Source organism: Pseudophryne corroboree, chromosome 4 (genome assembly GCF_028390025.1).
Source record: "Pseudophryne corroboree isolate aPseCor3 chromosome 4, aPseCor3.hap2, whole genome shotgun sequence".
NCBI lineage: Eukaryota > Metazoa > Chordata > Amphibia > Anura > Myobatrachidae > Pseudophryne > Pseudophryne corroboree.
In genome coordinates this window covers 155,847,113-155,855,975 of record NC_086447.1, presented here as the reverse complement: position 1 = coordinate 155,855,975, position 8,863 = coordinate 155,847,113, and the positions used below count along the sequence as shown (strand labels likewise).

Sequence of the window (8,863 nt, the reverse complement as noted above, 5' to 3'; positions counted from 1 at the left end):
TATCATTAGTCCAGGTCACCTCACTCATAAATTGCTAAAGTTAGATTGCATGAGACCTAACATGAAAGCACATCATCGCAAGCGACAGAGCCAGATCTTACCTGCTGCAGGTAAGATCTGAAAACCCTGCTTACAACCCCCGGGAGAACGCCTCTTATCGCAGTTTTAAGTGGACTACACACAATGTGGTCCACTATGTCATGCTTCATATCATATCGTCCTAGCGTGTGGGCACCTTAACTCCTCTGTTGCTGATAAAGTTTAATATAGTCTGCTCAATCTTATCAAACTCATGTTTATATAAATCTTTTGTAACCCCCTTGCTCTGCTCTGGGGTAGCTGTTCGAGAGAGTTACTATCAACTACCTTTGTGCCTCCACCCAAACTATTAACTATTGTGTTATATCACCCGGCTTGTTTGGGTAAGCCGTATCTAATGTGTATGCGCCTATGTGTATAGATAATGCATTACACACAATCCAATAATTCATTTACCTGTTTTCTCTCCATTAGGCCTGCCGGGTCCCCTAGCAGAAGAGTCAGGCAGTGGTAAGTATAACAGCTTTATTGTACAACTATAGTTGGGTTATCAGCGTCAATAAATTCTTTAGACCGTTCCAACAAACATTCCCACCTATATAATAATTATTACACAAGTTAATCACTATACTCTCCCCATCCTATACAATGTATTCGCATGCAGTACAAAAAAAATACCTCTGGTACCATATCAGATCTTTAAAAAATGAGATCGACCCGGGTGTTTATACAAACATTCGTGCACTGTTGGGGCCCATGGTTTCAGAGTTGTTACATGCTACAGTTATACTGCCTCAGTTATAGAATATATCCACCTTGGACTGCTTCCTTTACTTTACTCAGCGATGACACTGTTATTATAACTCACGTTTCCTCTTAACCTCCAGTTAGGGTTAATTTTCCACTCTGACTGGTCGGGCTGGTTATTACTGACTTTCCTCTCTGATGGTAAATGGTCACCAGCTGGCTATATCAAAGCATATACACATCCTATTGTCCCTGACAGCTATCCAGATTTAGTATCATCAGTTTCTCTGTGTCGTGAGGCTTTACTAGTAAAGTCTATCATTACTCTCAGGCGCTTCTATCTTTTCGTTATGCTGGTAGATAAGGGAAACGGTATGACTTCAGTTCGCTAAATAGTTACTTCTCTTTCAGTCTATAGCTGCCCCTCCTTCAGGAATGTCTCTATTTCAATAGCTATCCCGATATGGGTGCTTCCTTTCGCAGCTTTCTACTTTAACAGGCTCTACAGTTCTGGGCTTTCAGTCTATATGTGACAATAGTGCTCCTGTAGCATCTCTGGGTATGTAGTATATAATCGGCCACAGTCTATATAGTAATGTGTAGTCTATAACTGGCCACAGTCCATATAATACAGAAGAATGCTTATGGTGACTCTAAAAATAAGAATTTACTCACCGGTAATTCTATTTCTCGTAGTCCGTAGTGGATGCTGGGCACTCCGTAAGGACCATGGGGAATAGCGGGCTCCGAAGGAGGCTGGGCACTCTAGAAAGATCTTAGACTACCTGGTGTGCACTGGCTCCTCCCACCATGACCCTCCTCCAAGCCTCAGTTAGGTACTGTGCCCGGACGAGCGTACACAATAAGGAAGGATTTTGAATCCCGGGTAAGACTCATACCAGCCACACCAATCACACCGTACAACTCGTGATATGAAACACAGTTAACAGTATGAAACAATAGAGCCTCTCAACAGATGGCTCAACAATAACCCGATTTAGTTAACAACAACTATGTACAAGTAATGCAGATAAACCGCACTTGGGATGGGCGCCCAGCATCCACTACGGACTACGAGAAATAGAATTACCGGTGAGTAAATTCTTATTTTCTCTAACGTCCTAGTGGATGCTGGGAACTCCGTAAGGACCATGGGGATTATACCAAAGCTCCCAAACGGGCGGGAGAGTGCGGATGACTCTGCAGCACCGAATGAGAGAACTCCAGGTCCTCCTCAGCCAGGGTATCCAATTTGTAGAATTTTGCAAACGTGTTTGCCCCTGACCAAGTAGCTGCTCGGCAAAGTTGTAAAGCCGAGACCCCTCGGGCAGCCGCCCAAGATGAGCCCACCTTCCTTGTGGAATGGGCATTGACAGATTTTGGCTGTGGCAGGCCTGCCACAGTATGTGCAAGCTGAATTGTACTACAAATCCAACGAGCAATAGTCTGCTTAGGAGCAGGAGCACCCAGCTTGTTGGGTGCATATAGGATAAACAGCGAGTCAGATTTTCTGACTCCAGCCGTCCTGGAAACATATATTTTCAGGGCCCTGACAACGTCTAGCAACTTGGAGTCCTCCAAATCCTTAGTAGCCGCAGGCACCAAATAGGCTGGTTCAGGTGAAACGCTGACACCACCTTAGGGAGAAACTGGGGACGAGTCCTCAATTCTGCCCTATCCATATGGAAAATCAAATAAGGGCTTTTACAAGACAAAGCCGCCAATTCTGATACTCGCCTGGCAGAAGCCAAGGCCAATAACATAACCACCTTCCATGTGAGATATTTCAGATCCACGGTTTTTAGTGGTTCAAACCAATGTGATTTTAAGAAAACTCAACACCACGTTGAGATCCCAAGGTGCCACAGGAGGCACAAACGGGGGCTGACTATGCAGCACTCCTTTTATAAATGTCTGAACTTCAGGTACTGAAGCGAGTTCTTTTTTGAAAGAAAATCGACAGAGCCGAGATCTGTACCTTAATGGAACCCAATTTAAGGCCCATAGTCACTCCTGCTTGCAGGAAATGCAGAAATCGACCTAGTTGAAATTCCTCTGTTGGGGCCCTTTCGGCCTCATACCATGCAACATATTTTCGCCATATGCGGTGATAATGAGTTGCTGTAACCTCTTTCCTGGCTTTAGTAAGCGTAGGAATTACTTCCTCCGGAATGCCCTTTTCCTTCAGGATCCGGCGTTCAACCGCCATGCCGTCAAACGCAGCCGCGGTAAGTCTTGGAACAGACAGGGCCCCTGCTGCCGCAGGTCCTGACTGAGTGGCAGAGGCCATGGGTCCTCTGATATAAATTCTTGAAGTTCTGGGTACCAAGCTCTTCTTGGCCATCCACGAGTATCGTTCTTACTCCTCGCCTTCTTATTATTCTCAGTACCTTTGGTATGAGAGGCAGAGGGGAGAACACCTAAACCGACTGGTACACCCACGGTGTTACCAGAGCGTCCATAGCTATCGCCTGAGGGTCCCTTGACCTGGAGCAATATCTTTTATAGCTTTTTGTTAAGGCGGACGCCATCATGTCCACCTGTGGCCTTTCCCAATGGTGTACAATCCTATTGGAAGACTTCTGGAGGAAGTCCCCATTCTCCCGGGTGGAGGTCGTGTCTGTTGAGAAGATCTGCTTCCCAGTTGTCCACTCCGGGAATGAACACTGCTGACAGTGCTAACACATGATTTTCCGCCTATCGGAGAATCCTTGTGGCTTCTGCCATCGCCATCCTGTTTTTTGTGCCGCCCTGTTGATTACATGGGCGACTGCCGTGATGTTGTCTGATTGGATCAGTACCGGCTGGTTTTGAAGCAGAGGCCTTGCTGGCCTCAGGGCATTTTAAATGGCCCTCAGATCCAGAATATTTATGTGTAGGGAAATAACCTGACTTGACCAAAGTCCCTGGAAGTTTCTTCCCTATGTGACTGCCCCCCAGCCTCAAAGGCTGGAATCCATGGTCACTAGGACCTAGTCCTGTATGCCGAACCTGCGGCCCTCTTGAAGATGGGCACTCTGCAGCCACCACAGTAGAGATACCCTGGTCCTTGAAGACAGGGTTATCAGCCTATGCATCGGAAGATGCGATCCGGACCACTTGTCCAACAGGTCCCTCTGAAAAGTTCTTGTATGGAACCTGCCTAATGGGATTGCTTCGTAAGAAGCTACCATTTTTCCCAGGACTCGCGTGCAATGATGCACCGCTACCTATTTTGGTTTCAGGAGGTCTCTGACTAGAGATGACAACTCCTTGGCTTTCTCCTCCGGGAGAAACACTATTTCTGGTTTATGTCCAGAACCATCCCCAGGAACAGTAGACGTGTCATAGGAACCAGCTGTGACTTTGGACTGTTTAGAATCCACCTATGCTGTTGTAGCACTTTCCAAAATAGTGCTACCCCGACTACCAACTGCTCCTTGGACCTCGCCCTTATAACGAGATTGTCCAAATACGGGATAATTACAACTCCCTTTTTTTTTGAAGGAGTATCATCATTTCGGCCATTACCTTGATAAAACACCCTCGGTGCCATGTACAGTCCAAACGGCAGTGTCTGGACTTGGTAATGGTAATCCTGTACCACAAATCTGAGGTACTCCTGGCGAGGATGGTAAATGGGGACATGCAGGTAAGCATCCTTGATGTCCCGGGATACCATGTAATCCCCCTCGTCCAGGCTTGCAATAACCGCCCTGAGCGATTCCATCTTGAACTTGAATTTTTTTATGTTCAAGGATTTTAATATAAAATGGGTCACACCGAACCATGCGGTTTTGGTACCCCAACCCGTGTGGAATAGTAACCCCGTCCTTGTTGAAGTAGGGGCACCTTGAGTATTACCTGCTGGGAATACCGCTTATTAATTGCCTCTAGCACAGCCTCCCTGCCTGAGGGAGTTGTCAGCAAGGCATATTTTAGGAAACGGCTGGGGGGAGACATCTCTAATTCCAGCTTGTACCCCTGAAATACTACTTGGAAGAAACAGGGATCCACCTGTGAGCGAGCCCACTAATTGCTGAAATTTTTGAGGCGGCCCCCCACCGTACCTGGCTACACCTGTGGAGCACCCGCGTCATGGTGTGTACTCACAGGAGGCGGGGGAAGAATCTTGATTCTGGGAACAGGCTGACTGGTGCAGCTTTTTCCCTCTACCCTTGTCTCTGTACAGAAAGGAAGCGCCATTTGACCCGCTTGCTTTTCTGAAGCCGAAAGGACTGTACCTTTTTCTGTGAGGAAACCTGAGGTAAAATTATTTCTTCCCAGCAGTTGCTGTGGATACGAGGTCCCAGAGACCATCCCCAAATAATTCCTCACCCTTATAAGGCTCTCTAGGCGCTTTTTAAGTCAGCATCACCTGTCCAGTGACAGGTCTCTAATACCCTCCTGACAGAATGGACATTACATTTATTTTGGATGCCAGCCGGCAAAATATCCCTCTGTGCATCCCCCATATATAAGACAACGTCTTTAATATGTTTTTATGTTTGCCAACTAATATCCCTGTTTGACAGGGTCACCAACCACGCTGCAGCAGCACTATCTGCAGGTCTCAGTCTAGTACCTGAGTGTGTAAATACAGACTTCAGGATAGCCTCCTGTTTTTTATCAACAGGTACCTATTAAAGTGGCCGTATCCTAAGACGGCAGTGCCACCTTTTTTGACAAACGTGTGAGCGCCTTATCCACCCTAGGGGATATCTCCCAGCGTAACTTATCCTCCTGGCGGGAAAGGGTACGCCCTCAGTAACTTTTTATAAATTACCAGTTTCTTAACGGGGGAACCCACGGTTTTCACACACTTCATTTATTCATCTGATGGGGGAACAAAACACTGCCTGTTTTTTCTCCCCAAACCTAAAACCCATTTATAGAGGTTAAAGTCAGAAATGTATAACACATTTTTTATTGCCGGGATCAAGTCACGGATTGGATTGTGTATATGTCTCCACCTTGTCGACACTGGAGTCAGACTCCGTGTCGACATCTGTGTCTGCCATCTGAGAGAGCAGGCGTTTTTGAGCCCCTGATGGCCTTTGAGACGCCTGGGCAGGCGCGGGCTGCGAAGCCGGCTGTCCCACAGCTGTTACGTCATCCACCCTTTTATGTAAGGAGTTGACACTGTCGGTTAATACCTTTTACCTCTCTATCCACTCTGGTGTCGGCCCCACAGGGGGCGACATCACATATATCGGCCTCTGTTCCGTCACCATATAAGCCTCCTCATTCAACATGTCGACACAGCCGTACCGACACACCGCAGACACACAGGGAATGCTCTAAACGAGGACAGGACCCACAAAAGCCCTTTGGGGGGACAGAGTGAGAGTATGCCAGCACACACCAGAGCGCTATATACTGCAGGGACTAACTGAGTTATGTCCCCTATAGCTTTATATCTATATATATAATATATACTGCGCCTAAATTTAGTGCCCCCTCTCTCTTTTTTTAACCCTTGTAGACTGCAGGGGAGAGCCAGGGAGCTTCCCTCCAACGGAGCTGTGAGGGAAAATGGCGCCAGTGTGCTGAGGAGATAGGCTCCGCCCCTTTTTCGCGGCCTATTCTCCCGTTTTTTATGGACTTCTGGCAGGGGTATTTACCTCATATATAGCCCCTGGGGCTATATATTGAGGTATTTTTGCCAGCCAAGGTGTTTTTATTGCTGCCTCAGAGCGCCCCCCCCCAGCGCTCTGCACCCTCAGTGACCGGAGTGTGAAGTGTGTATGAGGAGCAATGGCGCACAGCTGCAGTGCTGTGCGCTACCTTGGTGAAGACTGAGTCTTCATGCCGCCGATTTTCCGGACCATCTTCTTGCTTCTGGCTCTGTAAGGGGGACGGCGGCGCGGCTCCGGGACCGAACATCAAGGCTGGGCCTGCGGTCGATCCCTCTGGAGCTAATGGTGTCCAGTAGCCTAAGAAGCCCAATCCGGCTGCAAGCAGGCGAGTTCGCTTCTTCTCCCCTTAGTCCCTCGCTGCAGTGAGCCTGTTGCCAGCAGGTCTCACTGAAAAGAACAAATTCTAAGACTATAACTTTCTAAGAGCTCAGGAGAGCCCCTAGTGTGCATCCAACCTCGGCCGGGCACGAAATCTAACTGAGGCTTGGAGGAGGGTCATGGTGGGAGGAGCCAGTGCACACCAGGTAGTCTAAGATCTTTCTAGAGTGCCCAGCCTCCTTCGGAGCCCGCTATTCCCCATGGTCCTTACGGAGTTCCCAGCATCCACTAGGACGTTAGAGAAATTAAAGTTAATTTGAAAGATTTATAATATATACAGTTAATGCAGTGAGGATTCAAACATTTGGGGCACTTTAGTACTGAAGGAGTTAACTTGCCAGGGGGAGGCGACACAACGGATAGTTGCTCACCTCTGGTATCTCCCCCGACTCCTCCTGTTCCTCTTGTTCCTCTACGCTCTGCCTCTCCACCCCCTCTGTCTGATTATTGTAAGACAGATAGTGTAGGTACCTCTTATTGTAGTTCTTGTACCAATCAGTGAGTCCTCAGCACTGACAAGATCTCACTTCTCACCGTTCTCCCTCTTACTCTGGGTGCCTGCGCCTCTATTGCACAGCTCTCTGGCTCTCCAACATCACCGGGACTGCCTCTCCGCCAGGGGCTATTTGTCTGCCTGCAGCGTTCTCCAGCCTCACTGTCACCGAGACTACCTTTCTGCCAGTGCCTATTTCCATGCCTGCAGCGTCTCTAGCATCGCCGCTACCAGGACTGCCTCTCTGCCAGCGTATCCGTACCCCGCTCTCTGCTCTGTCACCGGAGCTGCCCGCCGGGATGCTGCCTCTCTCACAGGTACCGTTTGTGTTGGACTAACTGTCACAGCATGCGCAGGGGCCCCTTTCCCTTCCGTCCTCATGCTCTCCCCAACGATCTCCTGGCCTCATGGCAATCTAGAAACTTCTCCCCACATACTGCAGTACATGAGGTTAACTCCTTCACTTCATGCCCTATGTAATATGACAGACTACATATGCATATGTATACACAATATATTACAATATATATATATATATATATATTAAAATTACCAGTAGGGCTACACTTTTAAATGCTAATAAATAAAGCATGCATTAATAACTAGGTTCTCTGCATCCATCTCAATTTATACAGCAGCTATACTGGCCTACAGACTCCAGGCAGTCAGTCAGGGATAGCTCCCTGGCACAGCTATAGTTAATGTCTGTAAGGTGATTGTGATGCGTTAGTGACATCACATGTGTTTGTGATGCGTTAGTGACATCACAAACACTGGGACAGCAATATAATCTTGTCACTGCTCCACTGTCAGTCATTGCTCACAGTACTTCGGTCAGTGCAGCAGCTTTCATTTCTCTGCGAGTTTATACTCAAAGACATATTCTCTGCGACTTATTGTTCACTAGAACTTGAGTCTGCAAAAGGAACATGAGTTCCTACTTTATTATTTTATTTATTTGCCTCCTGATTCCTGGGGAGCTGTACGCCAGGCCTCTCCCAGCTGGGTGGCGACAAGCCTCTATTGTCGATACTGCCAAGGAAGATCTGATGGAGAGGCATAAAGTACATCCTCAGGATGGGCACCGTCAACAACGGCATTATGTGCGGCACCCAGAGCATCATCATGGGTGCCATCCGGAGCGACATCATGGGCGCTATCAAGAACATCATCATGGGCGACCCCAGGAGCAAAATGAGGTACGCACCCAGGAGCAGAATAAGGAACACCCCCAGGAGCAGCGTCAGACACGTGGATTCGTCCAGAAATTTGTGTCTGGATTGGTGAAGTGGCTCCTGATTGCTGGGGTAGCATTTGTAATATTTATATGCCTGAGCATGTACTGCTCCTACCAGTGCATACATAGATACGGGGACCAAATTCCACCTGAGCTATTGCAAGGTTTATGAGGAAATCATATCCCCCACCTGCAGCTTCGCCATCTGGCTGCTACTCTGCTCCAGCCTCACATCAACAGTGCCTCTTACATGCTCCTGAAGCACCTCAGCAGTGTATTTTACCTCGCTGCTCCATCAGCATATCACCTTGCTGCCTGCAGTGCATACATGCACTGTCAGGAACCTCCAGT

At 47.9% G+C, this 8,863-nt stretch overlaps 1 long non-coding RNA gene across 1 annotated transcript; it reads right to left on the bottom strand.

Annotated features, from left to right (window-relative positions):
- Positions 1 to 550: 550 nt before the first annotated feature.
- On the bottom strand, positions 551 to 7,734 carry LOC134911197 (uncharacterized). Its single transcript, XR_010176398.1, has 2 exons — positions 7,154 to 7,734; positions 551 to 634 (listed from the first exon to the last, which is right to left on the bottom strand). It is a non-coding gene; the product is annotated as an uncharacterized LOC134911197 (long non-coding RNA).
- Between the last annotated feature and the right edge of the window lie 1,129 nt (positions 7,735 to 8,863).